The following is a 21,436-nucleotide window of genomic DNA, read 5'->3' on the forward strand; positions in this document are numbered from 1 at the left end:
TGGAACTTGGTTTGCCGTGAAGCGAAGAAGGTATCAAGTGCATTTTGCACCTTTACTACGGAGTTGAACTGGAGTGCTGGAAGGTGAGTGTCCAAGGAATGGAACAGGTGATAATCGGACGGTGCAATGTCCGGGGAGTATGGTGGATGCAATAGTGTTTCCCATCCAAGGTGTAGGATGGTGTCCCGGGTCATTGTAGCCATTTCAGGCTTAGCGTTATCCCGTAATAGGAGAACCCCTTAGCGATAGAGAAGTTCCATGGTTTTGAGTTTTTCTTGAACACGGCTGAACTGCTGACAGTACACAGTCGTATTGATGTTCTGCTCTGACCAACCGGTAGCAGTTCCCGATTAACGATGTCGCGAGCAGTCCACCAAATACACAGGAGGACATTCTGCTGCATTGCTAGTTTCAGCTGTTTTGGAACCGGTTCATGGGGTTTAAACCAATGATAACGACGCCGTGGAGCTTTGTACAAGACCCACTTCTGATCACATGTCAACATTCTGTCCAGAAATGGCTCCTTCCTCAGACAAGACAGCAAAGAAACACAGGTATCTGCTCGCGTAGCCTTCTGACCCGTAGTCATTTCATGTGGGACCAATAGACTCAACTTGTAGTGCTTCCCAAGTTGATGGAGGTGCTGCCGAATGGTTTCTTCACTCACGTTGAATGTTAGCCTCAGTTCCTCACATGTCTCTCCACTATTCGCCTCAGTTGCTACCTGAAGATCTTCATTCTGTACATGTGTTGGTCTTCCGGCACGTGGTGCGCCTTTCGTGTTTTGTCACCGTCCTTAAACTTTCTAAACCACTCTTGCACTGTCTGCGTAATCACGACACCCTCACGAAAGGCCTGAGATATCTTCCGCCCCACTGCAGTGGCGTTTGACCCAAGTTTGAACTCGTACAGCATACACGCCCTTATGACGTTCTGTGGAGGTTCCATATTCACTCTGTCCACAAGCAGGTAGAATGTTGGATACACCCACACCAACATCTGACGTTTGCCTTTTCTCCATTCGCATTCAACTCACGGTGTGAGAATCAATTTAACACAGACCTCCACAAAAGCAACAGAACTTTCTTGGTTACCTTTATACACCTCACAGGACATAATAATTTCGTATAGAGAATATTTCTATATTAAAGTTTTAATATCTCGAGTTCCGAAAGTGGGAATGTCAAAAATCCTTCAGATTCGTGTTCCTTGTGCTCTAGTTTACAAAATATATAAAAATCAAGTGGGGGCCGGTTTACTTCCGTGGTCTTATTTATGTTCGAATATCTCGAGTTCCGAAATTCAGAATGTCAAAATTCCTTCAGATTCGTATTCCTCGTGGTCTACTTTACAAAATATATAAAAATCAGGTGTGGTCCAATTTGCTTCCGTGGTCAATTTATGATCGAATATCTCGAGTTCCGAAATTTGGAATGTCAAAATTCCTTCAGATTCGTGTTTCTCGTAGTCTAATTTACAAAATGCATAAAAAAATCAGTTGGGGCTCAGTTTGCTTCCCTGCTGTCTACTTTTCAAACAAAAGTGAGTTTTCCAGAGTGTACATTTTGCTTCAAACTGAGTTCTGCCCTGGCTAACAAACGTAAATTCGCTTCTATTAGACTCGTTAAAGTTACACTTGAAATTGTCGTTCGGCATTCTTGTAGCTTATGAAGGCATGAATAATTCAAGTATGTTTGTCACAACATCTACAAACGAATATTCATTCGTATAGAACCTCCAATACATTACATTAAAAACACATGAACTACACATAGAAAATCATTGTGCATTAGAGCAGATCTCTTATTAGCAAATGGCCCTGCACACGCGCACTGCTCAGATAGCTCACAGCCTGAGCCTGAGCGCGAGTCCAAATTTAACTCAATCGCGTCTAAGTTTGTCAGAGGTGTATCAGTTTACGTTGAATATACCAACACTTTATCCACTAAGTGGTCTTAGATTTTTTTCCAATCCCAAACAGCGGGTGGTTTCTGTGATTAAGATACGTTTAAGCGAGGGACGAATACAGAATCTGGAAATTGGGTTTTACCCGAAAAAATCGGGTAATATGACAACACTAAGCTAAATAGAAAATAAGGTATATCCCTATTTAAGATCACTACACATGCAACTCATGAAATTCAATTTGAAATCTCATCCACTTAGACTGAGATCTTTTATATTATCATTACTCTTTCACTTTGTTTTTAAATAGTACTGCCACTCTTTCTTTTGTTAACAAAAAACACCACCTCCCTTTACTAAAAAAAGAAAAGAAAAGAAGGAAAGAAAATTTAGATCGCAGTACACAATTTTATTGTTGATTTGTTGCCTCTCCGATAAATGTGTTGTGGTTTTGCATGTGTTGACTGGTTTCTTATCGCAAGTCCCAGACACCTGCAGTAGTTCATACGTGAAGGGAACACCGATCATATTTTATTCTGTATCATTTTACTTCCCAATAACGATAGCCGTGCCTCTTTGTGAGAAATTGCAACGTATTATTTTTTTATCCTGCCAATTGTACTCTACAAGAATTTCCCTACACATTAAGACGTTTTAGGAAAAAGTACTTTCTTTCCCCTCTGCAAGTTTTGAGCATTTTTTCCCTACACCGAGGGAAATTTTCCTCCATCTGGCAACTGTGAGCCGAAGATGGGAAAGATTATTTGCTCTTTTTTCGTCGTTACTTGATATAAGTGCTGTCGAATTTTTTGTGATATTTTTGGTTTTTGAGAGAAACGGTTTTCTGAAACCGAAGACCGCAAATGCAGTTTTCAAAACCGAAACCACAAATGCGGGTTTGAAAACCAAAACCGCAAGAACGGTTTTGGAAACCGAAACCGCAAAATATGTTTTGAAAACCGAAACCGCAAAAGCGATTTTAAAAACAGACATTTTGGTTTTATGAAATTTCACTTTTTTCAAAAATCGGTTTTCGGTTTTTCAAAAACCGATTTCCACTGCACTAGTATAGATGGAACACTTATACAGAAAGTATTATTTATACATGCGTTTTCAGTTATACGTCTGCTTCACGTCAAGACCAAAAATTACAGGAATTACGCATGTAACCTATCTTTTTAATACGCCACCTAAATTTTTTTTCTCAGTGTGGTCACTTCACGTAACAATATATATATGATAATTCAGGGCAGCTTAAAGCTCGAGCGCATGAAAGGATGCCTCTGTAGGGAGCAGGTGGATCAGTGAATTTGGGTATATGTGAAAGGGAAAAATACATACGAAAAGCACACACCAACCTGGGCTAGTAATCACTACAAGTAGGTTTGCATTTCAATTTCTTAGTAACCATGACACTTTTTTGACGCTGTTATTATGTTCTCTCTCTACATAAATAATTTTCTTGCACAGATCTATTTTTGTAGATTAGAAGTAAATTTTAGACTAAATTTTAGTAAAAAAATGACCCCGTATTCTTCGTGCGCACTTAGCGTAGATCGATAAGATGGAACAATTAAAGTTTATGTCAAACAAAATGAGACAAATTAACAAGTCCTATTTAAATCTTACTATATTTTCTGCTCTATGCTCTTACCAATATTCGTATGCAGTAAGGTACGGTTAGGATAGCTTGTGCTTACCTAGATGCGGTTGTCTTACATTGATGCCGATTTACCAATTTTAAAATCATCGATTACCTGAAAATCTCAATTGTACCAAGAGTTTCAAATTTTTACACATACATGTTACCACAAGGGTAAAATTGTGCTCGTCCTTGCGCTGGTGAGGCTCGGAAAGAGCGGAGACAGGCGAGTATCACACACATGCTGAAGCAGGCAATGTTCGAAGATTATAGCATGTATTTAAAAGTATGATTCAGTTATCAGTTTACTAAGAAACGATATTACAGTGTTCTGGATGTTAATATATATTAGACAGCGAAACTTGCCTGAAAATGTCACAAACAAACCAACAACAACAACAACAACAAAAGACAGAGCAAGGGTATTTTTGGTAAAAATATATGAATTTTAATTTCTTTCTGGCAGAATATGCAAGGAGAAAAAGTGCCCTTCAAACAAATTGAAATATATCTGTTCACCCAATAAATAATTAATCATTATATCGCTTGCTCTACAGTGTGGCTTTGTTATTGTTTCTCTTTAATATATTATCTAGCACAATAGTTTTAATTTCATTCTTGGGAAAACGAAAAAAAAAATGCATGTATCTCTTAAAATTTATGGTTATATCCAAAACAGAAACCAATCATTTTCAGAGGCAAGAACCACGTAAAGTTCTTTATATAAGCCGCTAAAAGCTGGTTTGTTTGTAACCAGGTAGCAAACAGGAAGCGAAAATTACGTTTTCTTCACCAGCGCATTACCTATACAAAGTAAAAGCTAGTGCTGAAGGAAGTATTTTACGTACAAACATATTCCACAGAACATAAAAACAGTATATCGACAACTTTTATGTCGCACATAGTTTCTGAATTTCAGACTTCATCATGGATGTCGCACACGTTTGTGTCCCCACGATTATTGCATCAGTCATTGTAAAATCTTTCACCGCAGTTGAATAATGTGGGAAATATATTTTTTGCATAGTCCACAAAAACCAAGTAGATATGCTAGCTCTGAGTTCATTACTCTAGATCCCTTACTTTACATTACTTAATGTTATTCATAGACGGTTAACATTTAAAGCACATAAATTGAAATCCTTTCAATCTTTGGGCGACAGTAACACAGATAATAGAGCTCATTGTTGTGAGAAAATTGTGAACAGATTTGAAGTGGATGATAAGTTTCTGTATATAAAGGTAACGAAGAAAGTTCTGTCGCTTTTTGTGGAGGTCTCTGTTCCATTGCTTCTCACACCGTGAGATGATTGCGAATGGAGAAGGCCAGTTGTCGGTGTGTGTACATCCAACATACTACCTAGTCGTGGCGGTTCAGTTACACCGTGAACTTGCGTAAGGAAAGAGTGAACATGGGACCTCCACAGAGCGCCATAAGGGTGTGTATGTTGAACGAGTTCAAACTGAGGCCAAACGCCGATGCAGCGGGACGGAAGATACGCCAGGCCTTTGGTAGGAGTGTATTGACTACGCTCACAGTGCAGCGGTAGTTTAGCAAGTTTAAGGACGGTGACGAAACATTCGAAGACGCACCACGTTGCAGAAGACCAACAGATGTTCAAAATGAAGATTTTCAGCCAGCAATTGAGGCGAACAGTGGCCAGACATGTGAGGAACTGGGACAACATTTCAGCGTGAGGGAGGAAACTATTCAGTAGTTCCTCCATCAATTTCAGAAGCACTACCAGTTGGGCCGAAGAGTCCCACAAGATTTGACACCGGGCCAGCAAGCAACGTGAACAGTCACCTGTGTTACTTTGCTGTCTCGTCTAAGGAGGGAGCCATTTGTGGACAGGTTGTTGACACATGATGAGAAGTGGGTCCCATACAAAGCTCCGGGGCGCCGTCCTCATTGGTTAGCATCCCATGAACCGATTCCAAAACAGCAGAAAGCAGCACTGCACCAGAAGAAGGTGTTTGGTGGACTTTTCGCGGCATAGTGCATCGGGAACTGCTACCAGCTGGTCAGAACATCAATGCAATTGTGTACTGTCAGCAGTTGAGCCATGTTCAAGAATAACTCTGGAACCAGTACTTGTGAATCGCAAAGGAGTCCTCCTGTTACTGGACAACGCTAAGACCCAAGTGGCTGGAAAGATCCGGGATACCATTCTACACCTTGGATTGGAAATACTATTGAATCCGCCATAATCCTCGGACATTGCATCGTCCGCTTATCACCTGTTCCATTTCTCGGACAATCGTCTTAGAGAACGTCAGTTCAAATCTCTAGTAGAGGTGAGAAATGAGCTTGATACTTTCTTCGTTTCACGGCCTACCAAGTTCTACCACGATGGAGTCTGTGGCCTTCCAGAGCGTTGACGGAAGGTCATCGATGCTGATACGGACTATTTTTGATCATTCAGGTACGTCTTAGGTGACATATCGATGTTGAAAGGTGGTGGGTGAAAAAGCGACAGAACTTTCTTGGTTACATTTATGTATAGCATTTTGGTGACAAGATTACATTATTGTATGTAATGTACATAATTTGCAGTATTACAATCGCATCGAATTTTGGTGTATTTATTTTTTCCTGCAATTACTTCTAAGTCCACGCTTATGCAGGCGTTTAATAAACCCTCTACATTGCTTTCTATTTTCCTCGTATCATCTTCTATCAGATTGATATCATTAGCATACGTCCTAACCAGGTGAGTGCTATTGAGCTCTTGGCTGCATTTTATTTCCCTTATGTCATATTCCTAGGAAATTTGGATAACAATAAAGACATCTTGTTCCAGGTCACTTCTGGCACAGAAGGTCATTAACAAGTATTTTCCTACTCGAACTTTTGGGTTCATTTAAACACATCATGGTTAACTACCTTTTTCGAGATACCAAACTCCTCAAAAATGTTGTACAAATTTTCGCCCCTAAAGAGTCGTAGGAATATCTGAAATGAATTTAAATCCACGTGAAGCGGTCCAGGAAAGGAATCAATCATTGCTTGACAATTTTTAAAACACCTGAGTTATGATGTGCAGTTACCTTACCATCTTGTTAGTTCAAAACAACCATTAGTTTAATTTTATTGACTTTCGGTTTCGAATGGTAGAAGAAAATGTTTTCACAGATGCACCATTTGGTATTGTTGTAAGGGGTTACTGAATCTAATGTATCTTAACTTCTATTTGTTGTAAGGATGTGGAACAAAATCCAAAATCGTCAGTAGCTTAGCCATTATCATCCATGAAGTATAGCAGGGTGCTAAATAAGTTTGAAAAAAGTAGGTCATTGACGTTGGAAGTTCGGAGTTGAGCAGACGATTTTTGCAAGAAGGAAAATGATAATTTAGGTGAACTTTTCTGGATAAAGATGTCTCATAGAGAAGTGCTCATTATAGAAATGTCACGTATAGTAATGAAAAGAAATGAATTGAAATGAAATCTTTGAATTTTACGTCCCACGGTCCCGACCGATCTCGATCAAATTTTTGACGCAGATCTAGTTCTGGTCTGGAAGTGCTTTTAGCTATTCACTTTGACGATAGAACTTTGGGCTGGGGAAGGAGGGGAATTAAATATAAATAAAACAACAACTCTTCAACCAAACGACCAATTTCGATCAAATTGTCAACATAGATGACGTTTTTGCCTCGGATAGATTTTACCATTTCACTTTGACGGAGAAACGTAGAGGATTGGTAGGAGGGAGAGATATACAAAAATCAATAAATATATAAACAAAAATGACCATGTTCATGAGTTAATAACTGTTGAACCATCAGATCGATCTCAATCAAATTTTCAACATGGATGCTGTTCAAACCTGGGAAGTTTTCTTTATTATTATTTCATTTTGATCATTTAACTTAGGGGAGGGAAAATATATGAAAACGAATAAAACTTAATAACTGTCAAACCACCCGACCGATCTCGATCACATTTTCAAAATAGATAAGGTTCGGACCTGGGACGTTTTCGTCATTTTAATTTTAGGGTACAATGAAGGGGAGGAGAAGGGATGACATATATGTAAAAAATATATGACTGTGACTTCATCACGCTTAAACCACGGAACCGATCTTAATCAAATTATCAACATAGATGAGATTCTGACCTGGGGCAGTTTTATCATATACCTTTGATGGTTGAACTTAGGGGCAGGAGAAGGGGAGGGGATATATATATATATATATATATATATATATATATATATATATATATATATATATATATATATATATAATAAATAAAACTTAATATCTCTTGGACCACCTGAACGATCTCGATCAAATCTTCAACATAGATGAAGTTCGAGCCAGGAAAGTTATTTTTTTTTAATATTTTCTCTTTGACGGTAGAACTTATGGGTGGGAGAGGGGAGATTAATATATAAAAATAAATAGAACTTAACTCTTGAATCACCCAACCGAACTCGATCAAATTTTCAACATACATGACATTCGGGTATGGGATATTTTTTTATCATGCCGTGCTCTGCAACATGGGGAAGGAAGAGGAATATATAAAAATCGCCGAAAATGACCAATTTCAAGGAGCGCTTTAGTAATAGTAAAAACGAAACATATTACTATTTTTCTTTAATTTAACCCAGAGAAATCGGGGTACGTCTTAGATTCGAGGACGTTCTAAATTCGAGTAATTATCGGGAAATTCTTAATTAAAGTTACTATTAATGTGTTATTAAAACTACTTCGCTAGCCATAAATATTTTAAATTTTGATCATATTCAATCACTCAGACAAAAATAGTGTCCTGCGCTTGCGCAGGACGTACGGGTGTGCTAGTAGTAAATAAATGTGTGAAGCGTTGCCTGTTTGTTCTCCCAACGAAAACTTTGAATCTCATCTTGAATAACGAATGAGAAGTTTTTTTGAAAACTCAACTAAAAAAAATGCACTCATAATGTGAAAGATCCCATTTTTGTCTTCAAGAAAACTAGATTGTACTTTGGACACATAATGGTGTGACTTGATATTTCTGAGATTTGCTGCAAGTTTCTCCAGAAAGTCTTCTCTCAGTTTTACTAGGATGATCATCTCAGTACAATGTGTTTTTACCCATTGCTTGTATCGTCAGGAATGTCGTCTGTGAACTCTACTTGAAACAATAGTTGAAGTAGACTGTCAGGTTCTTGACACTGAATGCAGTTATCCATCATAGTGAGTTGTTGAAATCGTATCTCAACATTTCAAGCAAATCCTTATAATTCACATTTAATTAGCACCGTAGATCATTACCTTCACATTCTAGTGATATATGGATACATATTCAGAATGAGTTCCTGATGAACCAGGAAACACACCAGTCAGGTGTAAGTTAATAGAAGTTAGATCACTTAATTTTACAATCTGAATTGTCTACTTAAAGTATAAGAACTCGTTCAAGCTACCAGATAGTAACTGGTACTGCCTGTGAACATTAACACCATTAATTCGCATAGATACATAGTCTTTTCTGTCAGAAAGGATTTTACTGTTTTCTTCACTTGTATAAAATCTACAATATTCTAAACAGTACCTTCATCAATAGTTTTACCATTCCGTCTGCTACATACATCTGGTAGTATTCCTTACATATTCTTTAGTTTCTTAGCTAGCTTAAGTAAACGTACTGAAACATTAAATTCAGTACTCACCATTTGTCTTGGCCATGGTTCGGGTAGTATGCTTACTATTTTCATTTTTTTCCTTTCAAAACAAAATGAATTTCTGTTTAAATTTTTCGATCAGAACTTCATATTCTACGACCAAAGAGCAACGACAATGAATGTATATTTTCTGTCAGTGATTCATCAGCAACTGAACTGTCAAATGCGGCTTCAACAATTCTTTGCAAACCTGTAGTCAATTGTTTTATCTTTTTTCAAATTGCTCGTGGTCCTTGTTAAACAATTAACTTTTTTTTTCGAAACAGGTGTTTTCGAATAATTTTAAACACGTTGCATTCAAAACATCAATATTTTCTGAGGGAGAGACAAAATCAAGTTCATTTCCTGATTCATCATGATTGTTTTTCCCTTGTAGAACAAACATTTTTGTGTAGCACGGAGCACATGACGATTTTCCAGGAATCAACTCTACTGCATAATTTTCTTCCTTTAGTAAGTGTGCACTCCTTTTATCTTTTATATGGATTTTATCGAGTTGCAACACGAATTACCAAACAGAAGATGATACTTTCGAGAAAATTTTACTTTTTGGTAGTTGCATATGTTTACTATGTCACTGCTTGTTCGCTATCAAAAGGTTCCTCTGTTCTTCACTGAAGTCACTAAGTGTCATCATGCAAATTGATACTGGCACATACAAACACACTTATGGCATTCTTCACCAATTAATTACCTACATCATATTCCATTTTGTTACTAACGAACAGCAGTAATGATCAGAGCCCTGCAAACCCAGGCCCGAAGACGGCCCGGATGCATCTGAATTCTGTGTCCGGCTCGACCCGGCCAGTGTTGAATTCAGACATTTTCACCCGGGGGGAATGTCAACTCCTCGGGGGGAGTTGTTTTTTCTGTATTTTTGCAAGAAAGCAGCATATTTAATAATTCCATTCACATCTTACCTAATATTGAGACTAATTGCTGATAAATATTCAATGTGAGATTATAATTTTAAAAAAACAATCGTTTAATTTTATCTAAAACATTAAATAAAGACTGGCAAAAATATTTTAGACTAAACTTTAACTGCTATTTACAGTAGCTATTCTTCTTATTATTTCCTATATTCAGTAGTTACTGTTTGTTACTAATGAAGAAGTTTTTAAAAAGATTTAAATTAACTCAAATATTTTTGTCCTAAAACAAACATACATAGGAATATCTTAACAAAAAGTTATCATTCTTTCTCACACTTCTGATTCTAAATCAAGCATATTAGCCTTGGTTTCTTCACTGCATACACATCAATTGTTTAGTTTATGTGAAATCTTCAGTAGGATTAGTGCCGTGTCGTGGAAAATCAGCGCTTGGCGCGAGAGTATACGACGGCATCCCCGTATATATGAGAGGCCGACAGACCAGCCGCGAAAGGTGAGAAAATTTTAAAAAGTAAACCCTGCTTTCCCTTGATTTTGAGCACTTTTCATTACTTTCTTTCCTTTCATTTTATATATGTACACATGTGTTTCATTCCTCTGTTTTTCTTTTCTTCTTCCCTCCCGAATTTTGCGTCCCTTACTTCGGCGCCCGCTTGCCCCTCCCCCATGGCACGGCACTGAGAAGGTTCTTCATCACCTTCAATGGCAATCTTTCACTTATATATTACTGTCATATTGATAAATTCTATATAAATCTCTTACCCAGGAGGGATAACTGTTCCTCCCTGATCCCTCTAAATGACACCCTCTGAATCTCACCCTGTAATTGAATTATGTTTAGTTAAAGAAAGGTGTGTTTACTTTAACAATCGTAAAACACATTTACGTCTGTTACTTCCGATGCGAGAAATAGGATTTAGGCGCTCTATTTCAAATAATGCAGGCACTGTACATTTTCAAGAACTGAAGTCTGCTGACATCAGAGATCATATGGAATGATCGAAAGGTCTTGCCTATCTTTCCTTTCCTATCTCAATCTGTGCTAGTGCTACCTACTAATATATAATATAGGGCGAGAGTATAGTACCTACTAAAATACAAACCTTTCTTCAATAGTTAACAATTTCATGTTCTGCCAAACTCGTTCATAGCGTTAAGAACTGCAAGTTTTATTGGCTATTTGGTATTCTATCTGAGATGTTACATGTTTAATATTTATATAGAATGGGTCTGCGTCATTTATATGTATATTGAGAGATCGGATTTCGTCTGCACGTGCACGGAAAGAAAGCAAATAATTGGGTGAAGTAATTTCTACATTTTGTGACTGAAATTTTTTGTGTTTCTCCGGGGGGGAATGGATTTTCTTCGGGAGGGAGATTCCCCCCCGGTCTACCCCCTGGATTCAACCCTGGACCCGGCCCCGGGCTCTAACCGGGCCGGGCACATTCCGGGCCGAAACGGGCCGGCTTGAACACTGTGAAAGACGGATCGGAAACTAATGTTTGCAGCCTGTGGTAATCGTAATGTGTTTGGGAAATTAACTCTTTATTCAGGAGTGTAAAGTACTGTACTTCTACTACTCTTATTATTACTACTACTGCTACTGCTATTATTATTATTATTATTATTATTATTATTATTAGTAGTAGTAGTAGTAGTAGTAGTAGTAGTAGTAGTATTAATACAATTACAACTATTACTATTACTACTACTACTACTATTTCTACTGCTACGACTTCGCGTCAGAGTTGACATGTCTGGTGTGTAGAGTTCCCATCCGCTGTAGGGACAAGAGCCGATGTTAAAAGGGCAACATTCATGGATACCAAAGCTCATGCAATGTTCACCAATCAACACTACTCTAAGTCCAATCTCAGAGGGATCTACGAAGACAAACGCAATTCCACGTCATTCAGCAGTTAACAGATGGATAATTCAGCATAACCAAGCAATAAATGAATATTTAATACCAATTACAAGTCATAAATATATGTACATATATATACATATAATAAATAAATAACAACAACAACAATTCGAATAAATATAATTTATTATAATAAGATACAATATAATTTTGAATAAAATATATTGGGCAACAAACAATTCTTTCTTCCTTCGAAGTCTATTTGTAGGATTGATTCTATGACAATATTCAATCAATGATTATATTAAAGTCCAACTCTCATCGGAGTTATAACCCTATCCAGGAACAATTACGAATTTAATCTAAATACGAATTTCGTGAATAATAATTATTATAATTCTTTTTATCAATTTCAATTTTTTCGACCAGAGAAGAGAGAAAAATTCCTTAAATTGAAATTCAAAATCTTAAATCAAGAAAGTTCTCATAAAAAATCTAGTAATCGATCAAGAAAAATCCTTTTGGGGGGGAAGCAATCTCCAAAAACAAGAGATCCGAAAGGTAGATGTTGGAATCAACGATAATAATTAATTTAACAAGTATATCAAATCTTTCAAAAATTTGGATTGCCGTGCCTCACCGCACCGTTCGCCTACAATAGCAGATAACAATCTAAATCTCAAATCGTTCAAAAACTATATGGATTAACTTCAGTCTTAATCGCATTAATTAATGCTGAAAAATAAAGTAGATTATAAACAATATCATTCGCATCGGGTTTTAGCCCGCTTACCAAAAATGAAATGCTGAATTATCAATCGTATCCTTGAAATTATTAACGCGATTCAAAAAATAATCTATTACTCAACTCTATTGGAATCGAATATGACAACCCACAGACACTAAACACAAACAAAGGACAATCAACTGAAATATATATTAATACACACTCACCTATTATATTCTTCTTTATGTTACCTTTCTTTGGTTTTTATGCCTCGATCTCAGTCTGCTTGTCGTCCGTCCTGTATCTGATTACAAGAATAAATGAGCTTTGGCTGTGTTCAAGAAACTAGCTCAAAGACCAATGCTTAGGTCTGAAAATGAAAATGTCGGAATGCAACTAATGTGTTCACTGATCCAGTCGGCTCTCTCGGACCAAATACACCGAGAGTCACGATACAAATCTTCAGTGAAAACTACGAGACAAAAACCAGGATAAGGTACAGTGTCTCTTACTTAGTGACATTAACCACTCCTCTCGCCTCAATCTCCAACATTATTGTTCCACCATTCAACTAAACTTACTTCCATTGAAAAATAACGAAAGTCACGTTCTTGTTTCTAGGCTTACTAAAACCCCTTTGACCGAACTTAGGTCTGGTTTCATCAAATTGAAATGCTCTCACTCGCCTTTCCACATTATCATTCCACCGTTCCGTCAGACAATCAGACCAAGATAGTGGTCGTGACTACGATTGCAGAGAATATAATTCTATTGTAAGATCATGCGTTCCAACGTTCAATGGGGAGTAGACCTCTGTTCTCACTCGAATATCCCACATTACCATTTCACCAACCGAACAACCACTATAGATTCTGGATATTACGAGTATTGGTACATTAATAACATGCTATTTTTAAGGCAATAGCCAAGAACAGAGTTATTTTTACTCAGTTGCAAATCAACTCTTCCATGCCGTGAGTGAGCCACATGGAAGTTCCACCATTCAATCACTCTCTTTAAGAATACGATGGTTTTGTCGCCGAAATGAAATAGCGACCTACCGACCAAGACTTAGGTCAACTTTACAGATATGTACGTTACAGATTGAAACCATCAAATGCCCCTGCACTCCTGAACACGGAACAAACTTGTCTGACGTAAAAATATGGAAACTTAAGCAATGACAAATTTTCACTCAATACTTCGAGCACCATTCGGAACACTGGGAAAGCCACAGAGCATAATCATACCCTTTCAATCTTACTTAGATTCTACAAAGTCACATGAACAAACACCAACCTTCCGTTTGTAACACTTATATCACTATTTTTTTTCTTTTTTCTAAAAAAAAGAAGGAAATCACAAAACACAATACAGCTTGCACTTTTATTCTTGTGAATTGATTTAACTCCTTCCAACTGTAACTTAACACAGGAAATAGCAGACACCACAAACTAAGCCAAACGAATAAGACACGCGTCCCATTATTCGATATCGAGGAAAAATTATCCGCCTGCTCGTAGACTGCAGAAACGTCCGCCTTCCATCGCCCTCGAAGGACAACGGCGCTACGATCGCGATAAGGCACGTCTCCTACCGCGCAAGCGACCTTGAACTAAGCAACAGTAAAGGAATGTATTTCTCTCACTCTTTCACTCACTACAATCATAAATAGATTCTCTTCATTTCCCTTGCTTTTTTTAAAAAAAGCAACAAACAAGGAAGGTTACAAAAACTTATTAATTTGTACAAATCAGAGAAAAAATAACCATTAATATCGCATAATCATCAACATTTCTTTTCTTCTATTTTTCATAGTTTTTCAGTTATTTTCTTCTTTTCCAACTCATAGTAACGGGATCGTTACAGGTGGTACATACTTTACAATCTAAGTACAGAAAAAAATCGAAGAAATACTAGTTATTATGGCCAGTCTGCGTAGAATGCGAACAGATGCTTGACGAGGGGCAATGGTGGCTCAGTAGGAAAAGCATTCACATCTGGTGCTAGAGGTCGTCGGATCGATCCCTCCTCGTGTTATGTGAGCTTTGTGGTGGACAAACACCGTGAGCGTGGGAGTTTTTGGATTAGCCCGTTTTCGTCCACTGTCTTCATTCCACCAATTCATCCATCATCATCCATATGTCTTGAGCCGTAATTGCCTAAAGAACATATGAGAAAGTCAAGTCCTTGACCTACTAATTAGAATTTTGTCCGCTACCATTAGACCACGGATGCCGAAACCATGAACTGGCGTGTTCATAAGATTAGCGCAATTTGTAGTAATGTTCAATTAGCACGACAGATTCTAAATCATATTACATGTTCCTGTATTCTTTATAATTCGATGCTACAATAATAATAACAAAAAACAATGATCAAATAAATCACCCAGACCCCAGGATCGATGAAGTGTTCCTGGAACGGTTTGTAACAAGAAAATAACAGAGCTATATGACGGAATGCGAGGCAGCAAATCAAAACATACTCCACACATATCATTGTTGAACGAAAAATACCTCAAAAGTCCCCTGAATGAAAAATGTATAGATATCAGCTATCAATAATGCCACTTAAAATCACATATAATACAAGGGATAGTTGATATTAACAAAATGAAAATATATGGTTTCCTAAGAAACCAATAGTGCAAAACGAATATCGCTTTACTGTATGTCCTTGTACGCATCGAATAGCACGGAAATAGAGTCAACAGTCTCAGGCTTTAGAGCATTTCTCTGTTTCTGAGTACTAAAAGCTCTTTCAGTAGACGCACTAGAAGCAGGGATGACGAGATACTGACGCGCTAATTGAGCTGAGCGAAGCGAAGCTCTTATACTCGGGTTAGCCGTTTGGTTGTCCGCGAACTCCTCCTAGACCGTTTGGCCGATCTCAACCAAACTTAGCACGCTGATAGAGTATGTCGTGCTGAGTGACAACATAGGTCGAAATCAGAAATCCGATGTACCTTCGAGGAATAATCACCAAAAAACGCTTCCTCCTAGACCGTTTGGCCGATCTCAACCAAACTCAGCACGCTGATAGAGTATGTCGTGCTGAGTGACAACATAGGTCGAAATCAAAAATCCGATGTACCTTCGAGGAATAATCACCGAAAAATTCTTCCTCCTAGACCGTTTGGCCGATCTCAACCAAACATGGCACGCTGATAGAGTATGTCGTGCTGAGTGACAACATAGGTCGAAATCAGAAATCCGATGTACCATCGAGGAATAATCACCGAAAAACGCTTCCTGATTACGTAGTTTAAGCTCGCTCAGCTCATTTCATTGCAATCGGGTATATACATTGCATTCCTAGTTTACACAATTTTCGTAATGTTTGTTCCTGTTGCTTCCATCACTGCAGTATATCTAGTTCTCTTACACATGATGACATGTAGAGGCAGATGTCTACTTCATCATCAAATTCACCAGAGACTAAATGTCTATCTTCCCAATCCATTAGTTTATTCTTCTTGGTAGGTGGTTCCAAGTTATGCCAACTAGCCTAAAGGAGACGATGATGATGAGAAATAAATGAAATAGTGGAATAAATAAAGTGGAAGGAGACAGGAGAACGCCGTGAATCCCCCACACGGTGTTTGTCCACCACAAAGTTCACTTGGCGACTGCTCGGATCAAACCAGGGACCCCCATACATCAGAGGTGAACGCTCAACCACTGAGCCACCGTTCCAGGAACACCTAATCGACCCTGGCGATTTGGTGATTTATTTGATCATTATATTTTGTTATATTTGTAGCATCATACTATAATCAATACACGAACATGTAACACCATTCGATATTTGCCTTGCTAATTGAATATTACTATAAATTGCACTGATCTTATGAGCACGCCAGTTCATGGTTTTGGCCTCCGTGGTCCAATGGTAGCGTACCAAATTCTACTTACTAGGTCAAGTACTTGATTTTATTATACGTTCTTTAGGTAACTACTGCTCAGGCTGTATGGATGATGATGGGATGAATTGGTGGAAAGAAAACAGTGGGAGGAAGCGGGACCACCCCAGAAACTACCACGCACACGATGTTTGTCCACCACAAAGCTCACATAGCATGAGCAGGGATTGATCCGACAACCTCTAGCACCAGATGTGTTTTTTCTCCTGAGCCACTGTTCTCCCTCGTAGATCAAGCATCGGTTCACATTCTACGCAGACCGGCCATAATAACTAGCATTTCTCCATTTTATTCTGTACTTAGAAGGTAAATTCGGTACCACCAGACATGTCAACTCTGACGCGAAGTCGTAGCACTTGTAGTAGTATTAGCAGAGGTCGTAGTAGTAATAGTAGTAGTAGAAGTAGTAATAGTAATAGTATTACCAGTATGTCGCAGTCTTGAATAAAGAGTCAGTTTCCAAGACACATTACGATTAACATAGGCTGACAGTAAGACCGTACAAACACGGCAAAAATAGAGGTAGTGGAGGACATTAAAAAAACAAATAGGCTGACAACATTAGTTTCCGAACCGTTTTCCAGAGTATCCTGGCCAAGCCGGGCCGGCCCGGTTAGGGCCCGGTCCAGTTTAATATTACTTGAAACGGGTCAGGCCGGGTCGGGCCGAACCGGGCGCGCCCGGCCCGTGCGGGGCTCTGGAAATGATACACAGATCTCCACGAGCATAACCGTCTCCTTGCACTGTATGTATCTGACTGAAGCACTAGTGGTGAATTCTCATCTGGTGCATATCTGAAAAAAGATTCTTCATGTTGGAACACGCAGCATGCTGACTGTGTCTTCAAGTACATTTGTTCTGTTTGCTTCTTAACATGATAAAATTGTTTTTTTGTGTGTTTGCCTTAACCCCTCTGTGAGTTATTCATCCACTACCCATTGATTTATGATGTCTACACAGTAAACTCTCGGTTGTTCGTCCTGATTATGCTTTTTGGAAGTGTAATTTTGTATTAATAATAAAAGTACATACAGTCAAATCTGAAACTCATAATTTTTGGTATATAACAATATTATACATACTTGTAGGGAGGAATTGTATATCCTTTGTCAGGTCCCCACCATATATGTGATCTTCCTAGCAGTACGCACTTTGTCACTTTTCTGAATTTTTAATAATTCTTATCAAAAAGGGGGACATGTCTGAGGGTTGAAACTTGGTGAATGAGCACTTCTGTATAAGAGCTCTTCACCTCAAAAATCTCATCTTCTCCACCATTTCCCTTCTTGCAAAAATCGTCTGCTCAACTCTGAACTTTTTCGCTACTTTGCATCGTGCTACACTTCATGGACGATAATGGCTAACACATAGTCTTGTAGCGAACAATTCGCTGACCATTTCGGTTTTTGTTCCATATCGATAGATCAACTAGGGGCTGAGATACTTTAGATTTGGTAACCCCTTACTACTACATCAATGGCGCATCTTCGAAAACAAATACCACTCGAAAACTAAAGTCACTAAAATTAAAATAATATGTGCTTTGAAATAACGACATGATAAGGTAACTGCAAGTCAGAAATAAGTTTTATTTTAATTTTTTTAAGAATTGTCATGTAACTCACATTGGACCACTTGAAATTGATTTATCTATAAAGAAATTATGTACCAGTGACGTTCCCTATAGGAAAATTAACTGTAGTTCATCAATATTGGATTTTGTGCTAAGTAATAGTAATGCGTTATAATCGTATATGAACACCATCCTAAAAAGCGGCACATACCTCCACGAAATGATATGTAAATTGCTGCTATAATACAATTACAAGGAGTCTTCCAATAATTCATGGACTAGCAACACCTTTTCGGTTAATTGTAAGCGAGTGTGTGCAATTTGCACGTAGGATTAGTCTGTGCCGTGTTATGTTAATGTAAATAAAACCAATGTGCAATTGTTTGTTTAGTCGCAGTAAAAGTCGAACAGCGCTGTTTATTATAATGGAGTACAAAAGTGATATGTCGTTAATTACCAGACATAGGATCGCTATTGAATTTTGTGGTGTGCAAAAGTGAATATAAAACGTTTGAGAATCAAACAAACGTACGTTTAAGAATCAATGAACAGATTGTCCATATTCCGGTAGTGAAAGCATTTTAAATAAAGTAAACGTAATGTACAGGATAATGTAAGAAGCAGGCGTCCACCAACATCAGTGAATGATGTCGAAATGGTGAAAACCGAGACGTTGTTGAAAGAAGATACACACTTACTGATTTCATGCGGTGTAGCATGAATGTTGTTGTTGCAAGATGCCACGAAACTTTAAGAAACACCAGAAAATGTCCCGTGTTAGTGCAATGTTGTTGTCACGTTCGATGAATGAAGAACAAAGCTCCATCACGTTCAATGCTGCGAGGCGTTTCTTCAACGAGTGAAACAGCATCCTCAATTCTTGAAGAAAATAAACATTACTGACGAGTTTTAAATCAAATGATATGATCCCAAATCAAAGCAGCTGTTAAACGTATGAAAACACACAGTCTCACCAGCTTCCGAAACATTTCGAGTTTCTGTTTCCTCAAATAAGTTAAAGTTGATTTCTTCATATATGTCCGCAGAATAATACTACTACATCATTGGTTTCATTTGATGCAGCCGCAGATGGAAATTATTATAGCAATGTGTTGCAGGTCCATTTGAAGGAAGTATGTTTTATTACATTAAAATAATCAAAAACTGAATCCTGAAGAACGGCGTTTCCTGTAGCATAACTCTAGGCTACATGAGATTTGGAAGGTAGTCTTAGAGAAAATTGGTGGGCAGTCTCTATACCATTCTTTATACAGCTCAGACCTTGCATCATCCAATTTTTGTGCTTTTCTCTCACTTAAGGAAGACTTACACAGAAGTATTTTTTTTACGGACTATGAAATATAAGCTGTCACACCCACAATATTCTACCGACTATCAGAAAACAATTTGCAAGATTCCTTTGAGAATCTAATGCACCACTGAAAATGGTGTATAGGGTGCTACGAATGTTATTTCGAAAAGGAAACCCGCACTAACCCTCCTACTTGGACTTAGATTAATTATCTCAAGTCAATAACTTTGGGGAAGCTTCTGTACTCATAGAAATGATACAGTTTTCCTTTGTAAATAAGTAATATTTGCAAACCAGCATTTATTAGAGTGATTCCAGCTATTAAAAGTTTTTTTTTCATTGTACAAGAAATCTCTTAGATGAATTATTATATCAATGAGTTACACTGAAGAAAGAAAAAAGTCGCATGTGGCGTACGTAAAAACGTATGTTACATGTGCAAATCCTGTAGTTTTTGGACTTAATGTGTAGTAAACGTACAACTGAAAAAGTATATTTTATACGTACTTTCTGTATAAGTGATCAGAATAAGTGTACTTTCTATACGAAAGAATACAACTATATATAGACGGTCAGGATCTCACATACAGATAGACGTATGTAACATATAGCTTACGTATGTAGCATATGTATACGCATTCAGTATCCGGAAGACTGTTAGATGTCAGACATCCTGCAACGGCGTGATGTAACATCTAAGGGCAATACATATGTAGGATATGGATAACGTATGGATAACGATACTGATTTCTGTAGTAAACATAAGGATACAGTATATTTGTACAGTATGCCGCTGCTTGGTTAACGAATTTTTCTCAGTGTAAAACTTTGGCTGATTAACATAATCTTTTCTCAAAACGTTTATGAAGTAATGGTAAGAAAATCGTTCACATGAGAAAAATATACAAATTGTATGGTTATCAAACCATATGCGTCATAATCCATAGACTATCTTGTGAAACATTATCACTATTGATATGAAGTCTAAATATTTATCACGACGAAAGTAGCTGAAAGTTAATGCTTCACAAGGGGGAGAAATGTCTACGACCTAAATAAATTAATTGTTTATATTGAGGGGAAAAATTACTTATTAGTTTCGCTACAATTGTGAACTGTGACATAAAATGCTAAAGGGTGTGTTAAAATCCAAAAAGGATTTAGTGGTATAGAAAATAAGAAATTAAAATATGTGTGTATGGTGTATGAAAGGAAAGAAAAATGACAAAATATATGAGATTTCAACACTATATTAAAAACTGGAAAACTTGGTTAACGTTTTTAAATGTAGTTCATTGGATGTAATACTACTCTACTTTAGCTTGTACTGCTAGAAATACATTAGGAAAAGTGTTGTTGAACTCTTCATAATAAATGTAATATTGTTTCTTTGTTCATAAATTCAATGTTTTTTGGCACTGTGGAGACACTTAATAAACTGGAAACGGTAATTAATATGGGAAATCAAATCCTGTGGCTTTAGTAGAAACAGCGGAAATAAGTTGGGACTCATTAAAACCTCAGTGGACATCTTGAAAATTCTCACATTGGATTTGGATCATCGTTTAAACGTAAACGATAAAATATGTCTAATTTTCGTGTAACCGGTGCTGTAACAAATTCAAAGTAGCATTATTTTGATTTATCTGTACACATAACTAAAGAACTATATATTTTGTGTCTTTCTCTGCTATTGACTATAATTACGTTATTAAAGAAAGTAAATATAATTTCACTGATTAATTTCTCTGAGTGCACTCAACCAATTTTAATGGTTCCCATGTAACATTTTTACAATAAATCCAATATTGCCATTTTGAAGATGGTCGTTGAAGACCTCATTCATATAGCCATGTTCCTTTGCCCTTCCATATCGTCTTCGCAGGTCTGATTTCATATTGTACAAG

General features: G+C 37.4%; 1 protein-coding gene across 1 annotated transcript in view; it reads right to left on the reverse strand.

Moving 5' to 3' along the window:
- The window catches only part of LOC145674005 (uncharacterized), a 143,719-nt gene that overhangs the window by 9,470 nt on the left and 112,813 nt on the right, over positions 1-21,436 (reverse strand). The window lies entirely within an intron of this gene.

Source organism: Thermobia domestica, chromosome 17, assembly GCF_964235325.1.
Source record: "Thermobia domestica chromosome 17, izTheDome1.hap1.1, whole genome shotgun sequence".
NCBI classification, from domain to species: Eukaryota; Metazoa; Arthropoda; class Insecta; order Zygentoma; family Lepismatidae; genus Thermobia; species Thermobia domestica.